The sequence below is a fragment of the Marmota monax genome, unplaced genomic scaffold (assembly GCF_021218885.2).
Source record: "Marmota monax isolate L192 unplaced genomic scaffold, Marmota_monax_Labrador192_F-V1.1 WCK01_AAM20220418_F8-fsc00063, whole genome shotgun sequence".
In the NCBI taxonomy this organism is placed as follows: domain Eukaryota; kingdom Metazoa; phylum Chordata; class Mammalia; order Rodentia; family Sciuridae; genus Marmota; species Marmota monax.
The window spans coordinates 7,165,905-7,193,684 of NW_026693726.1; the positions used below are offsets into that span (position 1 = coordinate 7,165,905).

The 27,780-nt window shown below is 37.0% G+C and overlaps 1 long non-coding RNA gene across 1 annotated transcript in view; it reads right to left on the reverse strand.

Moving 5' to 3' along the window:
• The window catches only part of LOC131424795 (uncharacterized), a 178,634-nt gene that overhangs the window by 18,566 nt on the left and 132,288 nt on the right, over positions 1-27,780 (reverse strand). The window contains exons 2-4 of the long non-coding RNA XR_009228324.1: positions 25,651-26,212; positions 12,161-12,366; positions 9,614-9,763 (exon numbers count right to left, since the gene is read on the reverse strand). This is a non-coding gene — a long non-coding RNA (uncharacterized LOC131424795). The remainder of the gene's footprint in view (positions 1-9,613; positions 9,764-12,160; positions 12,367-25,650; positions 26,213-27,780) is intronic.

Here is a 27,780-nt window from a genome sequence, read left to right on the forward strand (position 1 = left end):
TTTCTCCTTCTATGTAGGTGGATCTAAAAATAATTAACTTAGATGCGTTTTTAAATGTTAAAAGAAAAAGTAAACACAAATTGTTTCTTCTGTAGTAAGGCTCTTTCCTTTTCACTACATAAAGTCTCCACACTGTCCCTTTAATTTAGGATAGAGAATGCTAGGTTTTTATGCAACAAAAGAGAGCTTTAGGTTCTTGACAAAGGTTGGAATAGAGAAAAGAAAGAAAATAGTAAGCAAATATAAAAAAAGAGGTACAAGAAAATCAAAGTGAGAAATGAAAAAAAGAGGAAGAAGAAAATAAAGTTACTTCTAATCTCTGATGAAGCCTGACTCAATTCTGGGATATTTACAATAATGATGACTAAGCCTTTTAATATATGCCAACATGGGGCCAAGATTCACATCCAGCAACATTTAATTTAGAAAGTAGGAAATGCTACAATCTGGATAGGCACATACCGAGTTATCACAAGAAAATTTATTTCCACATATGAAATTGGAATAAATCTATTTTAATGAAGGCTTCGATTGTCCTTTCCTAGATTAAACCATATGTAATTTGAAGAATTCTGATGTGCTTCATTTTAAAACATCTTTAAAATCTCTGGAAGGCAACTCCTTAAGATATCACACACTCTTCTGAGCACCCACGAGTGAAGTGTGATTCAAATTAGTCCTCAAGCTGTTCAAATAAGGAGCTGGGCTGAAAGTATCACAGTTCGAGGAGGAGATGTATGCATTTTTAAAGTCCCTTATATATTAGACATAAGCCTGAACAAATGGACTAAATAATGAAATCTGAATGAATAGTTTAAACTAACCAGTAACCTCCTCTAATACTGATGCACATCAATATCACTAGGAAGACAAAACCCCCACACTCATTTCTGATGACTACTGCCATCACCTTTCACCTTCTTGAGGGTCCTCAAGAAGATAGGATTATTTTTGTGCTTAACACCATCAAGTCCTAGGGGTGCTGCTAGATCTGAACTGACTTCTAACTGGGCCCACAACCATTGCCACCTCCCTTCTAGCTTTTAACATAACTCCATAATCAGAATATTCAGCAGCAACAGCAGCCTTCATTTGCAAAGTGCTGACGTCTCGAAAATAGTAGTGACTACCTCCATTGAACCAATAGAGACTTGCCATGGTGGAAGGATCCTACTGACTTGGACATCAGGATGCACAGCTCTAGCTGTACTGTTAACGTTCAGAGGTAAGTCACTTGACCTTACTGACCCTCATCACATAGTCAAGGGGTTGACCAGCTCATCTCCAAGGTCCTTTCCTGCTCAATCATCCTGTGATTCTATAATGTACTTGCTAAGTGGTTTGCCTAATCACACAATTACCCAGTGGTCCTCCCGAACTGGAAGTGGATGATCACTTGTCAGGGGCATTGTAGAGGGTATTTGTGAATGAGCAGGGTCAGATTATAACCTCTGAAGTCCCTTCTAACTCTGACTCTGTTCTGGCTCCTGGGTCGGCCGACTCCTGGCCCAATGCACTATCCATCAGGAGGACATTACCTCCTCTTGGAAGCAACCAATTTCTAGTTCATTAATACAGAGATTGCAAGCATTAAAAGCAGGACCTGTGAGTGAATGATAAATATAAACCATTACAAACTTGTCCTCATACTAAAATAATTACATACAGAATTATTTTCATCTCATTGTAAAATAATTCTTGCCATGAGAAATAAATAAGAGAAAACAGAGGCATCATTTTGGCGCCCCCAAGTGGGGATCTATGATGGCTGCAGTTAAATTACACATAAGGCATTCAGGGGCAACCTGCAGCCTCTTGGATGGGACCTTTGGCCTTCTTGCACTGCCCAGGCCTGACTTTGTTCTACAAGGTCTTCTAGAGATTTTGAGTCTTAACACAGAGAGCTTACAGTTATCTGGAGAGACTCCATTCTGAATATCTCCAGGAGTCTATGTTCTTTACATAGATTCCAATTGACTTGGAAGTATTCCCAAAAGTACAGGCTGATCTATGAAGTGGGTCCTCAAATAAGTCTGACTCTACCTGAATTAAGGGTCTTGGAGCTATTTAGCTCTTTTTGCATTCAGAATAATAGAAGAACACACCATCTCTTGGAAGAGGTAAGTCCCAATCAATACCCTGGCTTCATAGTCTGTGTTCTCCAGGTAGAGATCCTGAATTAGAAATACCTGACAAGACTTTGACTTCACTTTGCTAGCAGACTTATTTGAAAATGTTTATTGTACATGCTGAGGCTCTGATGTCATTTTATCACAATAGCCATTGGCCAAATAGCATGCTGTGATAGCTCCTTGGAGGAATAGGCTTTTATTTAGGAATGAGGTATGCATTTTCAAGAATTTTTTTCTAGTGTTTCATCTTCATTTGAACCAGGTGTCCAGAAGTCAGTATCAGTATTACTTGTTTTGGACAAGTTTCTTGACTTCACTATTTTTAAATCTCATAGCTTCTGCGAAATTTTGATATTAGTTATTAATAGCTTGTAAGATTTTTTTCAAGGACAAAATAGAATTATGTACATAATAAATCATAAAGCATAGAGTAAAACACATAAAAGACCAAGAAATATCTAATTCAAATCCATAATGTGTCATGAGCACCTGCTCTGGGAAAGGCAGTTGGTTAGATAAACGATCCTCTAGCCAAGGAGATTTCTACACAGAGTATGCAGATGGAAACAAGCTGCATATATGCCAGGCATGTAGAAGCCCTGAAAAAATAACTGAAGATAGAGAAAAAAAAGAAAATTAATACTACACAAAGTACTCTCTTAATGAGTCACACAAAAATGCACCAAGAGGCATTCCAAGGAGTGTGTGCTTAAATGATACATGATCAGTTTCCAGAACCTGCAACATAGAACTTCAGAAGATACTGTTCTGGATTAAAATGTTCTGCAAAGACTTTGTGGGAAGGGATGAATTTAAATTGAGAAGGGAAAAAGGAGGTAAGATAATTGTTTTAACATTTCTATATTGGGAAAGTATATAAGCAACTATAGCCTGAAAAATTAGGAGATTTTTTTGAAGAACAAGTTAAGTTTTGCAAAATATTGGCAATTGTAAATAACTAAAAATGTTAGATGAAAAGAAGGTATGAGCTATGAAATATGAGCCAAAATGTAGATTTTGATTTCTTATTACACTTGATGAACAGCACAAATATTTATCCTATAGGCATAGATGAACAAAGTTAGTACAAATTTTTTTATCCATCTACATTTCTTCTTCCTGGATCTTTGACAGCTATTACTAAGTGATCATCACATTCTCTCCTACTAAACCTTAACAGGACCTCAGAATCCTTCCTAACACTTTAGACAGAAATTGTCATTGAATAGGATTGACTTAAAAAACAAAACCAGCTTGCCACCCCTGCACTAGTCTAGACAATGAAAATGGAAAAAAACAATACATTATAAGGTAGGGTGAAGAATAATTGGAGAGGATTCTGATTGGGGAGATGGTGACCATTTAATAGCTGTGTACTAATTTAGAGGTGAGATTCTGTAGTGTTCTCTAGTTCAGTCAACAAACACTCATCGAGTGCTTGTCATGTGCTAAGGTATATGGTACAGTCCGAGGACTAGTGAGAAGTAGAATAATGACAATAAATAGACAACTTGAAGGCTTGTGTTTGGGGGTCTGAAAGATCACAATGACAAAAGCAAAATCAAGAAAACTGCAGAAGAATGGAAAGTCCAAACTGTGTCAGAAGTCAACGAGGTTGGGGTGGGAGACCAAAAGAAAATCCGATGGGTAAGATTTATGATGAAGAAATACAAACTAAGGGGCTGGGGATGTGGCTCAAACGGTAGCACGCTTGCCTGGCATGCGCAGGGCGCTGAATTCGATCCTCAGCACCACTAAAAATAAATATTAAAAAAATTCTCTCTCTCTAAAAAAAAAGAAAAGAAAGAAAGAAAGAAATACAAACCAACGAAGCAGTAAAAGAGATATCCCATCAAGAAGGCACAAAACTGCTGATCCTAGCACTAGAAGAAGACTGAGAACCAGGATCACCTAGAGTTCTGGGAAACATAGGGTGGAAATTTTACAGCAGAAATTGTGGTCAATGGTGGGCATGCATGACTGTGATGAGGTTGAAGTGGGTTTTGACCACTAGGTGATCATTGGTGACATGAAGAAACATTCAACAGAAGAAAAAATGCATTTGTCTTGCAGAGTTGCATGGAAAAAAAATAGCACTAAAGGATTAGTGGGAAAGGGTGGTGTAGCAGAAAAGGGAAAAAGGAATGAGATGTTAGGCAAAGGAGGCATTGCAGAGTGGAGGATGCCTGGCTATGTCGAAGGGAGAAGACAAAAAGCCATATACAGAAGAAAAGATGGAAGGCTTTGGAGAGGGGACGATGGGTTGAAGGAGCCAGGTCTTGAGATGGAAATAGAAAGTAAGGTTGAAAATTTGTGTAGGAGTCTGGTAAGTAACACAAGAGGAGTATCCTTTTGTTCAAGGTGCGGAGATAGAAAAAGTGAAAAGTCAAAAGAAAAAAATATTGAAAGATTTCTAGTTAATATCCTTAGTACAATAGGAAGTGTAGCAATTAGTAGAAAGGAAAGACTAGAAAATAATAGAACATTAAATTCAGGTGTAGAATGGGGGAAAACAGGACAGAGTTGTTTTCATATATTTACCAAATGTTTTTCATGTGCTTATCATGTGTCAGAAAGAAGGTTAGGTGATGAGAATCCAATAATATACAGAACTGAATTGTCCCTTCCCTCAAAGATCTTATGCTGTAGGAAGGAACATAGATTTTTAAAATAAAGTAAAATAATATCATTGAAAGTCATAAGTGGAACTACAAAGATACAGAGAGATCAGAACTTAAAAGATCTTTGCATGGCAGAGCAAAAGTCTAGCTGTGATTCTAAACACAGAGAAAGCTACTTAAGGATTATTTCATTTTGGTTTCAATAGCAAATTAAAAGTATATGATAAACTATTTTTATTTCTTAAATTTGTAAGTGGTGCTGAGGATTGAATCCAGTGCCTCTCACATGCTAGGCAAGCACCCTACCACTAAGCTACAACCCCAGCCCAGCTATTTACACTTTAAGAACTTTCTTTTTTACAGTGTGCAGAATACATTAAAGAGGAAACAATAGTGAACACAGAGAAAGCTGGTGGGAAGCTGCAGGTGTGGAGACAATCGTCGTGGCAGTGAAGATGGAGATATTATAAAAAGGTGATTTGGCAGCTTTGGAGAGAAGTCAGGCAAGGCCTGCCAAAGGATCCAACATGGTAAGCAAAAAGTAGATTCCCAGCCTCATGCCAAGGCAGGCACTTCCATTCCCCAGGAAAGAGTGATGGACTGGGAAGGGATCTGGGGAAAGCAGAGGAGGATATGTTAAGCTTGAGATGTCTGAGACAGAGATCAAGCAGGAAGTTTAATGGGAAAGAAGGAGTACAGGTGACAGTAGACATAAATCAGGGACAGATACTCACGATGATTCTTTTTTTTTTTTTTTTTTTTTGGTTACTGGGGATTGAACTCAGGGGCACTCAACCACTGAGCCACATCCCCAGCTCTATTTTGTATTTTATTTAGAGACAAAGTCTCACTGAGTTGCTTAGCACCTCACTGAGGCTGGCTTTGAACTCATTATCCTCCCGCCTCAGCCTCCCCAGCTGCTAGGATTACAGGAATGTGCTACCATGCCCCACTCATGATGATTCTTTTTAATGAATGGAAATAATTGAGATCACCAAAACAGAGCATGGAGAGAAGAAAGGGTGAAGGGCCCAAGTTCCCTCAACCTGTCCATGTGGGGAATGCAACTAATAATGAAGCAGGTAGAACTTCATCTGAGGTAAAACCCAAAATTCAGCCCTTAACATCCTCATCCAAAATGAGATAATTGCCCCACCTATCCTGTTGAATTGTGAGGACTAGAATTATTACATGGAATATGTTGAGATCAGTGGTTGGTTATATAAAAAAGATCAATTGGCTGTCCTTATTATTATTATCTGAATCAGGAGATAGACCACTCAAGAAGCAGAAGAGACCACAAAGGAGATTGATCATTCTGAAAACTATGTAAGGATGACTGAAGTTAGGGTCTGTGGGCTGGCGTGGAAGTAATTGCTACCCTGGATACCTAGACATTGCAAGAATGTTCCTGGTGATTGCAGAGTAGACAATTTTATCCTACCTGGGTCTTATGAAATGTAAATCCTGAATTTTTCAAGCACAGAGGAAAATCACTATTTATTTATCACACACTAATGGATCATCTGCTATGTGCCAGGCACTTTATTTTGGCCCTGGGAATAAAGAGATTCATTCAGAAGTTGGCTACTTTGGGTGAGTTCACAATCTAATGAGGCAGGAAGGGCAGATATAGTTCCTTAGAGTTTTTCTATGGCTACATACAAATTAATATTGAGCCTACAATAGGGCGCCCTAATTTGGCTTTGTATAAGGAAGAAATATACGAATAATAGCAGTAAAGATGACAAAAACCTAAGTAAAGTAGAGGCCCTCAAAAATTTACTGCAAAATATAGAGCAGCTCTTTTAACAAAGAACTAATAAAAGCAAAACTCCAACATTAACGAAAAAGAAATTTTCCATATCCCATAGTTACAAATTTTTATTTAAGATTTTACTCCTCCTATATATCCAACTGTAATGGCTTTATTCTGGCTATTATATCCAATCCCAATACCCCAAGGTGTTTTTCACACTATAAAGCATCTTCTTGTGTATTAGAGTAAATTAGTTAGCAAAAGAATGAGATATTAATCCTGTAAAGGTCACATCATCTTGATTACAAGAAGCCAATAAAATGGAATTCTTGCCTTTAATGGTTGAATGTCACAGAGGGAAAATAGACAGCTTTACATTTCCCTCTGTAATGGAGTGATTTTTGTTCTCAAATTATATTCCTCAAAGTACCGCCGGTATTTGTTTCTGAGGAAAACGACAGCAACGTGATCCTTGCAACGTGATCCTTGGAGAGGTTGCATCATCTGAGGAAGAGAATCAAACATCCAGCCCCAAAGAAAACAGCACTGCCTGTCCTCCACTTAAAATGCTTGGCACTTATTCATTCACAGGAATTTTCTTTAGGATTTTGATGAGCATGAACATCCTTTCTTCATTCCGTTTCCAGACAAGGCAACCAGGCAGAGAAATGTAGTCACCTGCCCAATATCACAGGCTCCAGGGACTCTAGAACCACAGGGAGGGTCATTGGATTCCCAACCATTGCTCAAACATGGGTCTGGCTGCTTCCATCTCACCTCATCAAAGACAATTTGGCTGCTCATTTAGATTTCTCCATTTATAATAGAAACTAAGGACAACTTTATTTTCCATTCTGTGCTAGATGCAGTCCATGGATATGACATCATCATTGAAGTGATGCTGCAATTAACTGTAGTCATTTTGTGCTAGGCTCAGGTCTAAGTGTTTGATAAATTATTTCATAAATGCCCCCAACAACCCTCTGAGATACCTACTAATATTACTTTCATTTTAGACATCTGACAATTGAGGCAGTGTTTTATATGAAATAACACAGCTGGTAAGCTGTGGAGCCTGTATTTGAACCCACAAAGGCAGGCACCAGAGGCCAGTGTTCTTAACTACTAAATCACCTTGCTTGTCAATGGACTACATAATATTATCTCCCTGTATAGGTTTGTGTGCCAACACCCTGCATTGCCCTCTCTAAGCACAAATGAAAATGCATGCATGTCACCAAAAGTCCCTAATGAATGGAAGAAAATGCATAACTATGAATATGACACATGCTTATGCTGTAAGTGCAAGAGGATTATGAGAAGTTTTGCAAACTTGGTGACCAGATCATGAGTCTAGAATGAAAGAGGTTTGAACTTTTTCTCTCATCTCTCCCTCAACACTTGATTTTAGCAATTTTGAAGAACACAAGAAAAAGTGTCTGAGCAAAAGCATGAATTTAAATGATAATAAAGTGTCTGAGCAAAAGCATGAATTTAAATGATAATAAATTGTTATTTGTTCCAAAGCTTGATTGCTATGTTTAGTAATGAATTCTCAGATCAGAATGTGTAGCAACCAGAAAGACTGAGATCATTTTGAGTTGGACACAGGAGCAGTTATCTGGACTCTCCCTGCCACATATGTAAGGTAGCATTTCTCGTGGTGACAGAGAGCAACTAAGTCAGACCCCTTGAGTTCCAATCCTTGCTCAACCACTTTTGCTGTCTGAACTCAGCCAGGTCATGTAGCCTCACTGAGCCTTTTACAGTTTCTCCACTGTAAAAGGATGAGTTAAGAGCACCACTATCTACCGAATTGTTGTGTAGCAAGGATTCAATTTTTTAATCTCATATAAAATTTAGAGAAGTGTCTGGCACCTAAGAAACCATCAAGGATGTGTTAGTTATTATAATTACTTTGAATAGAAGTGAGAGAAGTAGATAAAGGAGGATAGAAGAATAACAGTGGCAGTAATCCCAATACTGACCATTCTGTTCAATAGGGAAGCCTCTGTCCCTAGTACAGCATCCCACCATATGGGATGGAGGTGGTGCAGACTGTCCCAATCACCTGCCAGGGCCCCCACCTCTGCTTAACTACTCATATCTACTCTAGGGAAAATGTAAGAGTATACAGATGGGCCAGATTTGCTAAAGTTTTGGGTACCTTCTCATCTCAGTTTCAGCATTTCCATTTTCTCTTAGTTTGGGACAGAGATGCTAATCTATATCAGATGTCCACAACATATTTTAATATTATTAAATCCCATCATTTGGGTGAGTGGTAATGGATAGAGAAATGACGCAAAAATAAATCAAACCTGAATTTTGCCTTTTTTGAGCTATGGTTTATAATTGGTGTGGGGGATGTGAATTCTATCCTTCACAGGCAGCTGGGTAGGTTGGAACTGGGTGAAGATGTACTGAATTGTCACGTTGCTGGAGGACTCCATGACATCCAGCACTGCAGAGCATCCTCCAACATGAGAGAATTCTACATGTCAAAGAGTAGAAGTGCCCCAGCCCCATGAGAAACACTGAAGCAAACTATGGGAAACAAACTTCAAGATGATAGAGCATTAGAAGCATACAAATAAAATTCTAAAAAATTCAGAGATCAAAGGTGACCACCTACTGTTCAACCCTGGAAAGACTTTGTAACAACATGAATTAAAGCATTGTCATGAAGAATGGATAGTATTTGAATATGCAAAGAAAGGGAGGAGAGAGCACATGAAAATTTTGGAGTTCTGACCATGCTTTATAACTAGGATAGCCATTTAATATCTTCCAAACCAGCTCACTTTTGCAGGGACTATACTAATTAGCATCCAAGACAATAAATAAAAAGGGAACTGCCGAGGCTAATTGAAAGGCATAATTATCTACTTAGAACACAAGCTGACAGTGAGGAAAGAAATCTTGGCTTTACCCATGACAAAACTAAGGCAATAACATGATACAAGGCTCATAAGTAGATGTGGACAGCACCAGGATGAGACCCAGTTTCCGCAAGTGTCAGAAGGGATGAGACAAGTGACCCAAGACATGATGGCTGATTTCAGCTTGTCAATACCAACTAAAGATCTTTGGCCATTTACCTGCTTCTTTTGGATGGTGTCCTCTCACCTGAAGTGGAATAAGTAGGAATATGTGATCTTCAAAACTATAGCGTGCTCGCCTGGCATGAGTGTGGCCCGGGTTCGATCCTCAGCACCACATACAAACAAAGATGTTGTGTCCACCAAAAACTAAAAAATAAATATTAGAAAAAAATTTTTTTTTAAAAAATCTTATATAGCTCTGATGCTTTAATATTATTTTTCCCAAAATAGTCAGAGACTCATAAACCCCTTTCCCCTACCTCTAGATAGGTTAATTCTATTCTTCAGCTCTTGTGTTTTTTCCCCATATTTTATTGATTCATTATAGTGGTACATATTAATGGCATCTGTTGTTACACATTCACACAGGCACATAATTGTGTTTTATTTTATAACCAATGGAGCCTTTTCCACTATAATGAAATATGTACCTTCCCTGGTGGGAGGACCTTGTGTTCTTCAAAAATGCTAAAATCAATGTTGAGGGAGAGATGAGAGAAAAAGTTTAAGCCTATGGAAATTTGTAACAAGAGCTCTAACAAAAGCAAATAAAATTCTAACTCAGAAAAAAAATCATGCTGAATTTCAAATTTAAAATAATACTACAGTAGATATCAGACTTTACTTTTAAATAAAGGTAATGATGCCTTGGTTGAAGGGGTGTGTGTAGAATAGTTGAGGTCATATGCCCCTGTATTTGGGAAACCACGGAAACCATGCAATATGAACTTCCAAACAGAATGCATGGACAAACTGGGCGACAAAAAATGCCAAGGAAGATGTTGAACATAGTGGGTGTTCTTGTCCAGCATGCTGGGTACCACTGTGCTTGGATATTAGGAGATTGTCTGATATGACTTTAGTGTCACAAATCATTTAAATACTGGAGAAAATAGCTTATGAGCCAACTCATTTCTGCATTATAATAACATCGTTCTTCTATTTACTGACTATGAACTCATTTGCATAAGAGAAACATGGATAGGAGGAAAAATTGTATCTGCACAGTCCCATTTATTTCAGCCTATTAACGCAGAATTCATTCATTCATTCATTCATTCATTCCACATGTATCATGTCCCTGCATCAGGCAAGGTGCCATACTGAGGCTCAGGAGAAGCAAAAGCATGAATTGAAATGATAATAAATTGTTATTTGTTCCAAAGTTTGATCGCTATGTTTAGTAATGAATTCTCAGATCAGAATGTGTAGCAACCAGACAGACTGAGATCATTTTGAGTTGGACACAGGAGCAGTTATCTGGACTCTCCCTGCCACATATGTAATATTCTGAAGTGGGCTGAGGTGCCTTTTTTCCCCTTTTCTTGTTAAAGTCGTTCTCTCAGAAACTGATTTGTTTTGTGCTGTTTTTCATTCACATCACGATCCAATCAAACCACAGAATATAGGAAAGATCAAAGTAGTGCAGTCTAGCCATCTACAGTAATTCATAGAATATATGAGGCATTAAAATTTTCATTCCTCATTCTTATAAGAAAGACTATAAAGGTAACCGAAAATGATGCAGAATATGAATTCATTCCTGAGACAATGATTGTAGCAAGAATGGGGAGAGGCATAAACCAACAGACCCTTTTTTTGCCTGTGTCATAATCCCTTTGTGAAAAACAGTTCTTGCCTGTGTCTTTCACACTTTTACTTTTATCCTTGATCTCTTCAGTTCCTCTCTTATCTAAATGGTACATGAAAAAAAGCCCAGAAAAGTTTTCGAGTATTGGCTCCCTACATTTTCATCCAAAGCAATCTTACAGCATTCCCATAAACACAAGAAAAAAGTGTCTGAGGCTGTGCCTAGCAGATGCAGAAACAATTGATTGAAAAATGAAAACTTAAACAACAAACAGGAGAGGTAGGCTATTATTCTGCAGTACACTAAATCCTGAGTTTTATGCTCTATGTTGTATTTCTTTCTGTTTCTTAACCATTTATATTCCAGTATATATTGTATTAATTCTCACATTTTGGTGTAACAAGGCAAGTCTGCATCACTGAGAGCAAATAAAAGGGAAGACATCACCTACACTTAGACAGATGATGGGACATAAACATCATAGGAAGGGACACGTCTGCAACATTGCATATCTGGAGCACTCTCCGAGTTAAGACATTCAAGAAATTCAAGCAGGAAAATTTTTTGAAACTTTTTTTCATTCTATTAAATTTCTCTTCCCACTAAATAGGGAATTCAAGGAGAAAATATTATTGCCAACTTGTTTCATTAAGCAAATGATATTCAAAAGGAAAAGAAACTTAGTTTGAGTTTTAATTTTTGAATAGAAGAATTTTGGTTCAAACTAATGGAAAGGTAGATCCTCTCTGTGTGGCATTGTCTAAGGCACCCATGGTGCATGACTTCCCCACCCTGCAAGGCAGGTACTGGTGATATGAACTGTGTGACAGGTGAAGGGATCTTGGAAAAAAGCTGTACCCAGGGCCCTGATATCCCTGAGGGTCCCAACTTCCGATTACAAAGTTGAGGGAATTCCTCTTCTCTCATCTGCCTTTTTTTTAGTGGTTTCTCACCTACAATGATAACTTCTCATGATTCATGAGCCTTCCAGGGACCTTTGCAGGAGCCACCTGTCACACCACGAAGCATGTTGGAAACAATGCCATGTGGAGGGAATTGATCCATGTCATGGATCTGGGTTCACATTTCATCGCCATCTCCAACCAAGTGGATGAATTGGGACATATCACTTTGTCTCTCCAAACCACAATTTCTTCACCTGTAAAGTGGGAATAAAAAACTGACACCATGGCCCTTTTTTTCAGAATAAGATCAGAAAACATACTTAAAATATTAGGTACAAATTCGTGTAAACTCTGAAATGACTTGGGGTTCAAATGCTGCTGTAACACCAGTGGTCATTTCATTTCTTGATGACTTATCTACCAAGGGAAGATCATAAAAACACTTCCCTCTTAAGGTGAGTTATGAGAGTTCATTATTTGCAAAGTGTTTTGAAAAATGTCTGGCACATTCCAAAAATTTGGTCTTATTTTATCCAATATTAAGGTTCTGACACTCAGCTTCTATGCATAATGCGCAGTACTAAGATAATATAGTCCTTGTCAGTAAATAAACCACATATTAGTAACTAAAGATAAAGAGGTCCCACAAGCTAAGGTTCTGTGTAAGATACAGGGAAGAAATGTAACCACAAAATTTTGGAGCATTTTGTGTTATTCTAGGAGACAAAGACAGTACTATAGAAGGAAAAGGTAAATAAAATATGCCTTGACTTGAAAATGACTTGGTTGGTGAAATTTAGTGGAGGGTTTGGAGGAAAAATGGGAAATTTTAGAGAAACTGGATACAAAGGGGGAAAAAATCTAATAAAGTTGCTGCTATAGATCAAGCACTCAATGAGACTTAAATTTAGTTCACAAACATTTACAGAAAAAATCACTCTGCATTCAGTTACACCAATGCTAGGTTGGCATACCAACTGAGTGGAACAGTGGTAGAGACTGCCCCAGCAAGGAAAAGAATGGTATTATTAATATTGCTTAAAATTGCCAGGGCATGAGGATAATAAAGCTGTCCAGCCTTTAGTCCTGTTATTATTGTTTCAAAGTTCCCTGCAGACCATTCACCCAGTGTCCAAGGTAGACTCTGTTCACTGCCTGGCCTTGGGTCTTCCACTGACAACAGCTCAGTTGCACCCATTTACAAGGGACATGCGATGTACTGAAAACCAAATAGATGGAAAAATAATAAGTATTCAGTAGGAGTCACACATTTTAATAATCATCACAATAAACTCCAATTGATATATTTAGATGCACATAATAAAATAATTTTAAATTCAAAACTCAAAACAAAAATTGATGCTATAGGTAAAAAACTAATAGTAGGATTGAAAAATTTGGCAAGTGAAAATACATTGTGGGGTAAGGAGGTCTTTTTATGTAAACAACATATCAAAATATCTGTATGTTAATGGGATTGGTCCCAGAGACGGAGAAAGAAAAACTTATGATGAAAGAGGAGGAAGAAATGATTTTACAGTTAAATTTGAATCTCAGATAAGCAATTACAATAACGTTAATATAATTATATCCCCAATATTACATAAGTATATTTATATTAAAAATTATTGATTGTTTATATGAAATTCAAATTTAATTGGGCGTCCTGCATCTTATTTGACAAACTCACCAATATGACAATATCCATTGAGTGAACATTTTATTTAACTCTCTTTTTTGGGTTTCTCCTATGCATCCAGCACAGCTTTAAGCATTGAACAGAGGCAGATTCACCATAGAAATGAGGCATCTTAAGCTTCTATGGCTCTCATTTGTACAGGTGACCCCTACAAGGTCAGTGGAGATCAAATGCCTTTGTAAAATTTATATAGATAATATATTTCAGCTGCAGTTGATTTGGATCACTGTTTCTGATCAATGATTTTCATTCCAAAGCCCTAACCCTCATATATGATGATGTTGCAGTAGCTACAAATAATTTTGCAATTCTACTATAGGGAAGTTAGTTGAGGATACCCTTAGTTTGTGTTTAGTGGGCTATATTTTTGTAATTTGCAGTCCCTTGCATGTTAACCATCTGGACATGGCTATTTCTTCCAGGAATAGTCATGTGCTTATTCATCCAGTCAAAGTTTGTATCATGATACAGCTCTCTATGCCAGAAATATATGTTTAAATGAGGGAAAAAAACGGATTGAAATGGACCAAGCCAGAGGCTAGCATGCAACACTTATTCTTCCAAATTAGAAAACTTCTATATGAATAAAATTTGATTGGCATTTCCCAAATTTGACAACAATTCTTAAAGTTTTTATGACTTTACCAATAAACAGGAAGCAAATGTAACTTTTCCAAACTATTAAAAATGTGAAATAAATTTCAACTAAGTATGCTTTTCTTTTTATCTTTTCTATGAAAATTATATTGCAAAATCATGATTTAATATTGACTAAAGACTATACATCAGGGCCTGGAGTTGTGGCTCAGTGGTAGAGTGCTTGCCTGGCATGTGTAAGGCACTGAGTTCGATCCTCAGCACCACATAAAAATAAATAAAAATAAAACAAAGGTATTGTGTACATTTATAACTAAAAAAAATCTTTAAAAAAGAGTATACAGCAAAAAAGGTGTGAACAATTCATTTTTTATTTGTGACCTTTCCATCTATAAACTTTTTAAAAACTGTAATTCAGTTGTAATTTTTCTTGTCATTCTAAATAAATACCAATTTTCATACCTGATTTTATGTTTTTAAGAGGTACAAACAAATTGTAGAAGCTTTAGGCCTCACAAAACCCATATGCAATTCTGAAAATAGTAGCAAACAAATTAGATAAATTAAAAAAACCCCGACTTACATGGGGTTTAAATTTTAGTTTGGAAAACAGCCAATAAACAAAACATATAATGCAGTCAATAGTATATGAGATGGTGATAATGGATGTGCAAGGGGAAACATCAAGAAAGAAGAATGGGAAATGCCAGAAGGAGTAGAGGTTCAACTTTCAACACAGAAGGCTCAATGAAGCCCTCACAAGAAGAAGACATTTGCAAAGACTGGCCACTGTGAGGGATGTGGGTATCTTGAGGAAGTAGGACTGTGGGTATCTTGAAGAGGAGAAAACCACAAGTAGAAAATCACAAAGCTGGATTCCGACTGCCTGGGGAACTGCAAGGAGGCCAGTGTGGCAGAAGTACAGGAGACAAAGCCAGAGATAAAGATGGATGTGAAAGGACACCTTGTAGGGCTACCTTGTGAGCTAATTGTGGGTAACGTGGATTTAACCCAAAACAGGAAAATTAGAAGATTTCGAACAAAGAAATATGATGACATGAGTTATGATATAAAAGAATAACTCTGGTTGCTGAGTTGTATAGAAGCAAAGGTAAGAAGACTTGTTAGGAGAAAACTCATTCATTTAAGAAATGCTGGAAGTTTACCAGGGTTGTCAGAAGTAGTCCAACCTGGGATCTCCTTTGAAGGCAATCCTGGCAGATTTGAGAAATAGAGGAAAAGATAACCTGAGAAGAAAAGGAGCATCAAGGATGACACCATGGATGTCAGTGTGATCAAAAGGAAGGATAAAGTTGCTATTTCCTATGTTAGGAAAGACTGCAGAAAAAGCAAGCTTTGAAGAAAAATCAAACTCTTAATTTCATGATGTCATTTGGATATTCCATGAACAATATCAGGTAAGCAGTTGATTATATATATCTGAAATTCAGGGAAGAAGTCTATATTGGAGACATAAATTTGTAAGCCATTGGAATATAAAGCTCTCCAACTAGAAGAGATCACCAAGGGAGTAAATGTATAGAGAATAAAACCACTCAAAGGCTCATCATGGGGCATAAGTCTAAGAGACTGGGGAGATGATGCAGAATCCCCAAAGACTGAGAAGGAACTCCTGGTAAGGTAAGAAGAAAATCCAAGAAATACCTTATCCTAAAAGCTCAGTAAGGAAAAGGTTATAAAAAGAAAGGAGATATCAACTAAGTCACATAATGCTGCTAGTCAACTGAGTCAAGACCTGACTACTAACCTTTAGATTTGGCAAAATGGAAGCCATTGGTAGTATTCATAGAAATAGTATATATGGAGTTGAGCAGTAAAAAGCTGGATTGCATTAATTTCGAAGGAGAATGGCAGGAATTAAATATGAGTGTAGGCAACACATGGACTCTTGTTGTAAAGAGGATCAGGGAAATAGGGCTCTAATTGGATGGAAAAGTGGGGTAAGAGCGTCTTTTTATATAATTGACATATCAAAATAATTGTATGTTAATGGGATTGGTCCAGCACAGACAGAGAAAGAAAAATTTATGATGAAAGAGGAGGAAGAAATGATTTTATTAGACAAAACTAATCATGACTAGGAATCTGTCATTTATTTATTGAGAACTCACTATCAAGCAAAGCACTATGTACTTTTTTCACAAAACAATCATTTGTTTCTCAAAACAATTCCAGAAGGTAGGTATTATTATTTCCCATTTTATAAAGAAGAGTGTATACTATGTTCCTGTGGTTACACAGACGATCAAAGGGAAATTTTAATTCAAGTTGGTGTGATTTCAAGTTTCTTTCATCTTTGAAGTCTCTGCTATGACACAACAGGCTTAGTAAATATGTAGTCAATATTCTGTGCAAGTGTGACTATATGAATGAGGAAATGTTGACTAGAGATCTTCCTCAAGTTATAATGGGATTACCTCCTGATAAACCCATCAGAAGTCAGATATATTGTATTTCAAAAATGCATTGAATATACCTAAATTTCTGAGCGTCCTAGCTTAGCATCACCACACATTGCATCAGTCATTCACTCTCATGACAGTGTGGCTAACTGGGAGCTACAGCTTCCTGCAAAGCCCAGTATCACAAGCGTATCACACTATGGAAAAGATCAAAATTCAAAATCTGAAGTATGGTTTCTACTGAATACATATCATTTATGTACCATTTAAAATTTAAAAATCCTAAATTGAATCATACATGCATTCATGTATATACATGCATACATATAGATTGATATACACATACAGGATTGCCATGGGCACTTTGGGGATAAATAAAAAGAAGTAAAGATTGGGCTTTCTCTTTCTAGACTAGAAATGTTTTCCCTATGTCCTATGAAAGACACCAGCAAAAGGAAGTTACTGAAGCCAAGTATCCATTGCTTCCCAACTTCCCAAGTGAGTAATCCACCCAAGGCAGGAGCATTGGAACAAAGGACATCGATAGCTGATACCACTTTTGAAAATCTCAGGAAAACAAACAAGGGAGAGTCCTCGGCTAGGGGTATATGTGTTGTGCATTGAGTCCATAGGTTAAGGCAGTGAGTGGTTGACACAGCCTTGTGTTACAAACTGAATTTAGTGTTAATAATTAAAACTCAACAATAAGACAAATCATCTTCTCCATTAATGGAAATCTTACTCCCTTTGTAACTGAATGCAATGGATTTGCTCCTTGGTGATTGAAAAGCCTACACCCAACCAGGAGAGAAAAGAGTGAATAAAGGCTTATTAATTGCAGCAAGTAAGGAGAGCACTGGAGAGAATACACAAAACAACATCCTCCTGCACAGAATAAGCAACAGACTTTTATTGGGAAAAGTAATAGATAGTCACACTGGGAAGACGCATCATGGCATGAAGAGGCAGGCACATTCCTGAGCATGCTCAGTCAGAGACTTGTTTCTTCATACCTCCCATGTTCAAAAATGGTGCATGGGAATTCCTCCAGGGTAGAGAATTTACTATAGCAATAAGCAAAGTATGCTCTAGGTTACCCGGAACAGTGAGCCTGAGTGATGCAGCAATTTTGGCAAATTCCTTATAGCTTTCTCCAGAGGACCTCATCTGAAACAGCCTGCAAGGAACGTTAATAGTCCTGGAGAGAGGCAGCCAGCTTCACCCCCAACAACTACAGGTGACTGTATCCAAAATACCTGCCTACCAGCTAACACCTCCTTCTCCCCACTATTTTTTCAGATAATATAGTTTCTAAATCCACAGGCATTACATTTAAACAAACAAAGATACATTACAATTTTTAGGATGTTTCCCAGCAGAATATAAGACAGATTTAAATCTTGGTGAAATCCTGACCTTCAGTTAGCTATTCATTACATTGTGCAAACACAGATAATACTTGTAAACCAAGAGAAACATAATATTCCAACAAGAAATTCACCCTCAAAATAAACACTAACCCTTTGCAAAGAAATTTCATGCACCTCCTCACTTTTTTTGCTATAAAAGATCATCATTTCTCAGGATAATAATGAATCTTTTCTGGTAATCCAGTAACACTTTAGCACGGTGGAATGATGAGCACATCGGTTCCTATACATTTTTAGATAATATATTTAGCTCTGAGTTGAACAAATTACACAGACTTAGAGAATCATTCCATTTTCTTTCCTCATTAAAATTTAGCTTCATTTATGCCATCTCTGATATTAGCAATCATATTTCCAGTAGAATTTTGAACAGCATTATTTCAATTTCAGTGCACAAACAAGCGATATAACCATTCTTTGCTGCATTATAATCTTCTAGGCTTTAATTATTATTCCTTATAATACTGTGTCTTCCTAGTGTATGGGCTTTAAAATATATTCCTATTTTCTATTCTAAAGCAGTTCCTTTTAGTTGAGAAAGGAAAGGGTACTTACATACATGCCATTCTTTTGAAACTGTACTTTATCATTTCAATGGTCATTGTATCTAACCCATTAGGTACTGGAATGATATTGTGCAATCATAAAAGAAACAGAATTTTAGAAAGCTACAGAGCTCAACATAAATCAGCAAACAGGATGAATTTGGATCAAATATTAGAAACTGTAGGAGCTCAGAAAAAGGGCTCTCATTTTGTTAAGTTTTAGATGGTATAGGAATATTTGGTTCTATTTGAAGCTCCTTCAGATAAAAGAGGTGTGAATCACTCAGTGATTATTAATGCCTAAGTGTTTTGAGTTAATAACTAATGATGGTGTTTTATAATAATCATCTACCAAACCAGAGAAGGAAGTAAGTTTAAACTTTCCTGCCAACTTTCATCATTTGGTAGGGCCTAATTGGAAGTTTGTGTGGAGGATTCTGCAGCCAGACTTTGGCTAAGACAGAGCTCCATGCTCAATAGTAATGTCCCAGAGGAATATAGTAGAGGACAGTGGCCCCCCCACGTGTTACATGTCTTCAGAGACTAGATGCTACCTGAGAAGTCATGACAGCTCAACTCAAACCGCTGCCTTGTCTCCAATACCTCATAATCACTTGCTCACTCTGAAATTAATTTCCCTTGTTTCCCAACAGCTATTTTCTTTGGTTACTGTAAAAGCTAAATTAATGAATATTTATTTCAATTTGTTATACCAAACTCCTGATAAATGTTGATTGAGTAGGAATTTATCTCCACAAGGGGGAAAAAAAAGAACAGAGTGATTAGATTGCAATATATGCACTAAGTATCACAGTAATTATAAAATTAAAAAAGAGTGTTTTTGTGGTCCCAGGGATGGTACTCAGTACATACTGGGCAAGCTTGGTGTCTGTGAGCTATACCATCAGACTAGAAAAAGCAACCTTTAAAATATATGTGCCCTATAAAAAAAAAAAAGATGCAGTATCTTCTCTTGAAGTCATTCAAACACCTACAGATTTTTATATGCTGTACTGAGGGAGAAGGGAGAGAGGAGGTTGCAAGATCAGTAGAGTCAGAAAGTAAGAAAAAACTACACAACGCAGGGAAGGAAGATTGGTCCATCTGATTTTGCTACCTAGCCCTTCTCAATGTGAGGATCCTATCTCCCATAGAGATTGGGACACAGATGTATTGTCTTTCAATGTTGGGTACAACAAGGAGTAAATTTTTTGTCAGCCTTGAGTTTCTCAGGCAAGCACTTTAAAAGCTAGAGTCATTCTTAAAGATGTGGCCCTGAGTAGTTAGAAACCATGTTAGGTTTGTTTAGGCTTTATAGGACAAGCTTAGTCAAGAAGAAGGCCCAGAAGATCCTTGCTGGAGTTTGGTCAAGGAAACACTCTGTCAATTCACATCTATATACAAATATACATACTACTTCCACAAACCATGCATGGGCAAAAAACATTTATGGTGTTAAACACTGAGGAAATTCAGGACATAACCTCTCAAAATGTGTTAAATTGGTGTGTCAATTATTTCAAGCTGAAATCCTTTGAAGACCTGTAACGGCAGTGAACCTGAGTAAACACTCTGAAATTAACAGCCGTGAACCTGAGTAAACACTCTGAAATAAACCTTCTACTGGCTTCTACAAGCTCCCCACCCCTGTCTTTTCTAATATCCCTAAAATTTACACTCTAATCCAGATATTCATTTTCCTATCACTTCTTCAAAAATGTCTTGCTCTTGGTCTAAAAAGTATTGGAGCATCATGCTTTGGTAATTCTTCAGTCTTCACTCTCTTGTGAAGATCCCAGTGTAGATAGAAAAATTAACAAAACTCGTATGTGCTTTTCTCTTATTAGCCACCTCTTGTATTAAATTGGCTCTTAGATCCAGCCAAAGACTCCACTAAGAACTAAGAGGAATATCTAACGCACATGTGTTACATACTTTATATCTATGCACATACACAATTATCCACATTTTACTTATGAAGAAACTGAAATGTAATGGTCTGATCATTTACCTAAGATATCAACTATTAGGTTGCAAGATTAGCATCGATACATGTTTGTCTGTCTCTAGAGCCTAAAGTCTAGATTACTGGATAAACAGTTCAGCACTCACCATACAGACCCCAAGAAAGAGTGTGTACTGAAGTGTTGAGAAATGTTCCCTAAGAACTGTGTATCCAACAGAGGTGAGTCTGGAGGAGGGGTTCAGTGCTCATGAAGTATGGCTCACCAGATCTTTCTGGGATGTTTACACTTGTCTGTAGTTTCCAGAAGAACTTGATGGCTGGCACCATGCCAAGGACTAATCAATACCACTTCCAGTTCCAGGCTACTGGCCTCTTTTAGCCTCTCTTTGGGCATGTTGCGTAAAAGATCCCTTTTTTCCTAGAAGTTGGGTCCACCCAGGTACAAATGTATGTTATGTCCCTTCTGTTACTTGACCCCAGAGACGGTCCACTCATTTCTACCCAAAAATAACAGGACTCTTTCCCCCCAACACAAACTTGTCACTGGATGTTAGTACAACTTTCCATTTTTCCTTAATTTATTATTTTCTTTTCCCTTTTATATTTCCTTTTTAGAGAAATGCTTCTTTTTCTTTTTGAATATGTAAGTTATGCATAATTGCTTTAAAATTATATAATCAGCATTCTTCATGAATATTTGTCTGCTTTAATTAAGGTAGAGTTACTGGGTGAAACAACATAAAATTCTTCAAGGCTTTTGAAATCTGATGCCAAATTGCTCTGTAGAAATGTTGGATTCATTGCTTTGCTATGAGCAATGCCTATGACCACTGGTTTCACTGTACCCACATCAGCATCAATTATTCAATTTTAAAAGATCCTCTTTCTAACTTGATGAATAAAAAGAACATATCTTTTTTCTATTTGCATTAATTTAAATAATCACATGAAGTTGAACATTTTTGCATATTTATATTTCTTATTTGGTAAATTGTTCATGACTCATCTAATTTTGAAAATCAGATTTAAAACTTGGCTTAATTATTCATGGCATCTTTACATTTAAGGTAATTAAAAATAGATATAATTTATAAATTACATTTTTATTATAAATAAGATATACAAATATGTTAAGTACATAAGTATATAAATATAGAACTATCTTAAGTTGAAAATATCATTAAGTCAAAAGAAAATGCATGTAATCCACCTAACCCATCAAGTACCCTAGGTTGGCAACACAGGGCACTGAAGAAGGTCAGGTGTTCACCCTCTTGATCCAGGGCTGACTAAGAGCTGTGACTTACTGCCCCTGTCCAGAGTTGAAAGAGGATTGTACCACATATCACTTGCTTGGGAACAAAATCTAAAACTGAAATTCTAAGTAGACTTTCTACTAAATGTGCATCACTTTTGCATGATTGTGAAACTGAAACAATCCTAAGTAAACCATGTTCGGTAGGGTACCAGCCATATATAGTTGGTGAAAAAATCACTATTATTATAGTGTGAATTTAAGTCAAGGAAGAGAAGGTAGGCATTTAATGGTACACTATAAATATAGCCCCAATGAACCGAGTTCAGTGGCACACATCAGTAATCCCAGAAACTAGGGAGGATCTGAATCTTCCTCAGCAGGAGGATCACACCTTCCAGGTCAGTCTTGGAAACTTAGTAAGATATGGTCTCAAAATAAAAATTAATGAAAGGACTATGGGTATAGCTCAGTGGTAGAGCATACCTGGATTAAAAGCCACATTGAGGGTAACAAGAACTAAATCCTGTGAGGAAGTCTAGGAAACTGAGACAGAGGGACATGGGGTATGTACCAACTCCAGTTAATCACTAGTTGAGGGTTCATGGAGGGGAGTGGACATTACTTCTCTACCACTTCAGACCTGAGCAAAATGACCCCTCCATCAAATAGATGCAGAAGAGGCCATTTGAATTCACTCATATTTATTGCAATGGTCAGCCCAAGGGATGAGGTCTAGCCATCAGTCTGAGTTACTTGTTTTCCTATACTTTTCTTATGTGTTAATTACATTTTATCCTATCAGAGAAATACATAAATCTCTATCCCTATCATAAAATATTTGTTCTTTATAGATTGTGACTCTAGCCTTTCCTACATTAAAATGCTTCAAAGCTATTGCTTCCCTTGATCAATCACTTTTTGCTATATAAAATAACATATGCTGGATTTTCACCATGTGCCATTCTGAATTATGTAGTTTACAAGAATTGTTTAATTAATTTTCATTTAGTTCTCTGAAAAAAATCAGGATTACCATTTCCAGTTTCCAACTGGGTAAACTGAGACTTGGAGATTAAATAATATTTAGAGCTGCCATTTGACCCAACAATCTACTTTTGAGCTTTACTCATCCAGTGCTCCAGACTTATTTGCTGACTTGAGGTGGTATCCTCCCCTGCCCTCATCCCTGGTGCTCTGACACTTTGTTATGTACATGTTATGCTAGGTCCTCTTAGCTTTGAGGGCCTGGGTTAAGAAGTCAGACGAGATCTGGATTGGTTTCCCCCTACATGGAATCAGATATTTTTATATTGCGGCCTTTAAAATTCAGTCTTTATTATGTATGCTAGATATTTTCATTTTAATGTGGCTTGATGTGGGTCTGCTGCAATTTCGAACATTTGGTGTCCTATAAGCCTCTTGCATTTGATTTTCCATGTCATTCTTTGGGGAAGTTTTCTGACATTATTTCATTGAAAAGATTGTTCATTCCTTTGGTTTGTATCTCTGCACCTTCATCTATACTGATAAATCTTAAATTTGCTGTTTTCATGTTAACCCATAATTCTTGGAAGTTCTATTCATGATTTCTTAACATCTTCTCTCCATGATCCACTCTATTGTCAAGATTATATATTTTGTCTTCATTGCCTGAGGTTCTGTCTTCCAAGTGGTGTAGTCTGTTGGTGATTCTTTCTATTGAATTTTTAATTTGGTTTATTTTTTCCTTCATTTCAAGGATTTCTGTTTGTTTTTTTTCCAGAATCTCTATATCTTTATTGAAGTGACTTTTTGCTACCTGTATTTACTCTTTTACATTATCCTTCACTTTGTACAACAGTTTAACTATATATATTCTAAACTCCTTTTCTGACATTTCTTCCACTGCAGTGTTGATGGATTCTGTTAATGGAGTATTTTGGTTTACTTAGGGTGATTTGTTCCCTTGCTTTTTAAAATGTTGTTTGTGTATCTTCCCATCCAACAGTGTGGACACGACCCAATAGAGTTTCTATCCTGTGGACTTATATTGTCCCTGAATGTTTCCAATAACTCCCAGTTTAAGGGGAGATAAATAATAACAGCATCAATGCAAAGAATTTACACCATTAAACCAAATAGTCTACTATGACACCTACAATGTTATTTATCACAACAAACAGAAATAACATAATCAGTTATTACCTATAATAGTAACACCAAGTTTGCAAAAGAATATACATTTTCAAATGGTGAACAGGGAGAGAACAGAAGTGATATAGGATGTGATAATTATGAGGGAGGAGGAGAGAAGACAGAAGTAAAAGATTAAAGAAAAGTGAAAGAACAATAGAGATTGGCTATTAGCAGAAGAGAGAAACAAGGGAAATAAGTAGGAGAAAAAAATATATATATAAAGCAAAAAATTTTCAAAAATAAAAGAATACAAAACAAAACTCAAATATACAAATTAAACATACTAGTTCATAAAAATAACTGGCTTCAAAAATGCTAGAGATAAAAAGAAAAAAAATAAGAGACTGTATAAATGTCCATGTACCATTAAGTTCATAATTAAACAGTGAAAAAGAATTTAAAAATTTAAAAAATCTAAATGAAAAGTTTAAAAGTTAAAGAATTCTTTCTGTTGGAGTTTAAAATATTCTTGGCTTCTCCTCTCAGCAGTTTTAGGTGGAGTCTTCTGAAGTGTGATGCTCCACCTTCTGGATTGCTGGAGTGAGAGAGCTAATTCCATAGGCGGAGTTCCTAGAGGCAGGGTTTAGGCTTAGGTGGGCTCCAGGCTTTTCACTGAATGCTAATTGGTTTGGAGATTTTTAAATCAGTGCACCTGCAATGCCCAGTACTGTCTTGTCCATGCTGGAGGACATTACCCCAGGGCTCCCCTGGTTTCCACTCGTGTAGTGGGGGAGCCAATTCTTAGTTCCCTACCTCACCTGCAGACTCCATGTTTCCTGGTGTGGTGTTCAGTCTCCAAACAATTTCTCCCACCCCCACCCTTCCAAGTTCTCAGATAGATGCACCTCTCCCAGCCAGTCCTGTAAGCAGTCAGATTGGAGGGGGAGATGGAGAGCCAGGTGGGATTCACCAACCAGTTGTCTCCTGTGTAAAACTCTCTCCATGTTTGATTTTCTTCTGGTCACTTAAGCACACTCTATGTTATGCAGCATGTGTTTACTGGGCCTGTATTTCGGGCCAAACTCAGGTTTCCCTGGAATTGGCTTCCTTAGTTGCCAGCCCCCAAACCACAACTGCAAAATGTTTCCTTTGTTTGTCCTCTGCGGGCCACCAGGAGAGATGGCAGCTTTTTTCCCCACACTCAGATATCATGCAGTGCATTCTTCAGGTTTATGGGGCAATGTCCTTGGTCTCTTAATGCTCAGTACCCAGACGCACCTCTAGGGTACCAAAAATTCAGATTCCTTTAATTCCCTTATCCCTCTACTATGCTCAAAGAGGGACCACTCTGGCTGGAGCTTCAAGCCCGGCTGTGGCAGCAGCTGTGTTGCTGGGGATTTTTTCCTGATTTTATTATATTCAATCTCCTGTGTCCCTGGTCTGCTTTAGATGTCCAGTTTTAGATTCCAGTAAATTATGCCCCCCACCCTTTTTGATTCACTCACCTTGCTAGAAGCTGCCTGTTTGCTTTCTTGGTTTTGAGCTGTGGAGCAACCAGGAATGCAACCTCTTTTACGCCACCATCTTGGATCTCTCCTCCTTGCCACTCTTCAACCTCCAGCACACCGAACCACTGTCAATCACTTCCTTTTCTGATGTTTTATGAGAATTGCAACATCCACATTGACAGTCACAAAGAGGCACCTTTTTTTTATATAGAGGTGATATTAAAGGAAAGTGATTTGCTAACAATTGTCCATGAATGGCAGAAACACACCTGGGGTAGAGGAGCCACTGGCCCAACATCAGAAAGTAACTGTGATTTATTCCCACTTTGGAGGTGGATGTGACAATACTTACTTTGGGAAAGAATCTCTGGTATGTCCCCACTTTCTTTCCAGTGAGAGGTTGTTCTATTTCCAGTGTAGTTTCATACTTCACCTATTGTTATTCCATTTTATCCCATGACTACAGACTCCAGTAATAGTCAGCCTCTTATTTTGACATTGTGAACTGTCTTTTCTTTATCCGGTGTCTCCATTTCTTCACACATGATTTTCTGGGAAACTGGGAGACCAAATAAGAGGGAGATGAACCAGATAACTTTTTAAATGACCAACCCATACATTAAGGGACACATCTCACCCCTCATCAGCCTTCAAGGCCCCTATCCCCTTGAACCTTACTAAAATTTCTTTTCATTATCTCCATTTTAGAATTCAAAATATCAAGCAAGGAAAAGTGATTTTTTTGGTCATTACAAACATTTTTAAGTACTTAAAATCCAGTTCATTCATTTGAGAATAGAACTAGTTTTGTCATTATTTTAGGGATGAGGGATTTTTTAAAAATTCTAACTAAATTAACCCGTTGCTTTTGTTTCACATAGTCATAATCTTAATTGAATATGATCTTAAAATATTTATAAGGAGGGTAAATAAATAAACTAATATTTTAATATTATTTGAGTCCATCTTAATTCTTAAATCTACTTGGAAATCACTATAATGCCTTGATACTCTAGTTGATGCTTTGGTTAATGTGACATTTAAAGCAAAACATTTCAAAAACTTTCATTCTGTAGCTTATTTTTACCATTGAGTTCTTATGTGTCATTGTTGGTTGTTTTTTTATATTTATTTACATATTCTTGAACTCATACCAATCTATTCTAAAACAAATTACCAGAAACATATGGAACCATATTTAACCAGTTTGTAATTAGATATATATTTTTACATACTTTTAAAACTTTAATAAGATGGCGTTTGTAACTGTTGTTATTTAATTCACAGCCAACATCCTTTCTTACCTAAATTAAAACCTTATTGGAGACATTTATTCAAACTGTAACTGTTTTCTCTAATGAACTACCAATTCGTTTCCCTACACAGCATGTTCTAATTTGTGCTTGTAGTGCTTTCTAGAAGCATATGGAGACCAACTGTGGTTATGTTTTGGGATCTTCTGTACAAAAACATGGTAATTGCTTTTGTTTTGCTGATTGCTCTCTAAGACAGTTTCAAACCCTTTCAACTTTCTTTGTCCATGAGTTTTTTAATTGCAAATCCCCTTCTACTTTGTCAGATGAGTTTCATATGATGTGCTTATTGGCTAGGGCTGGTGAATCTGTCCAGAGATCCTGTGATCTTTAGGAAAGATCAACCTCTTGCTCATAATTGACAAATTGTTCCCAGATATCAGACATCATCAGACTTGTTATTTCCATGGTGCCATAAACACAAAAGCAGAAGAGACATAAAAGGTAAGAGGCCTTTTGCAACATAAAAGAGAAAGCAAGATTGGCATATCCTTTGCTTATTTCAGGGAGTGGGGGTTGGGGGAGATTGTAGCAGCAAAAGATACAATAATACAAGCATCTTCCTGATTGATTAAAGTAGTGAAGTGTATTCTGCGGTTCATAAATAATGCTCTATTACTTTTCTTCAAAGACAAGTAAACCTTGACAGACTGACCTTTTCCAGGGCAGGAGTTGTTTCAGTGCCATAAATTATACTGTAAAACGAGTGGAAATGCTACTGAGAAGTGTGTGACAAAATAAGATTAAAGATTACTACACACAAAAGATTGTTGTTTTATTAATGGATTCCTGTCAATGGGATAAAAAATCCTCC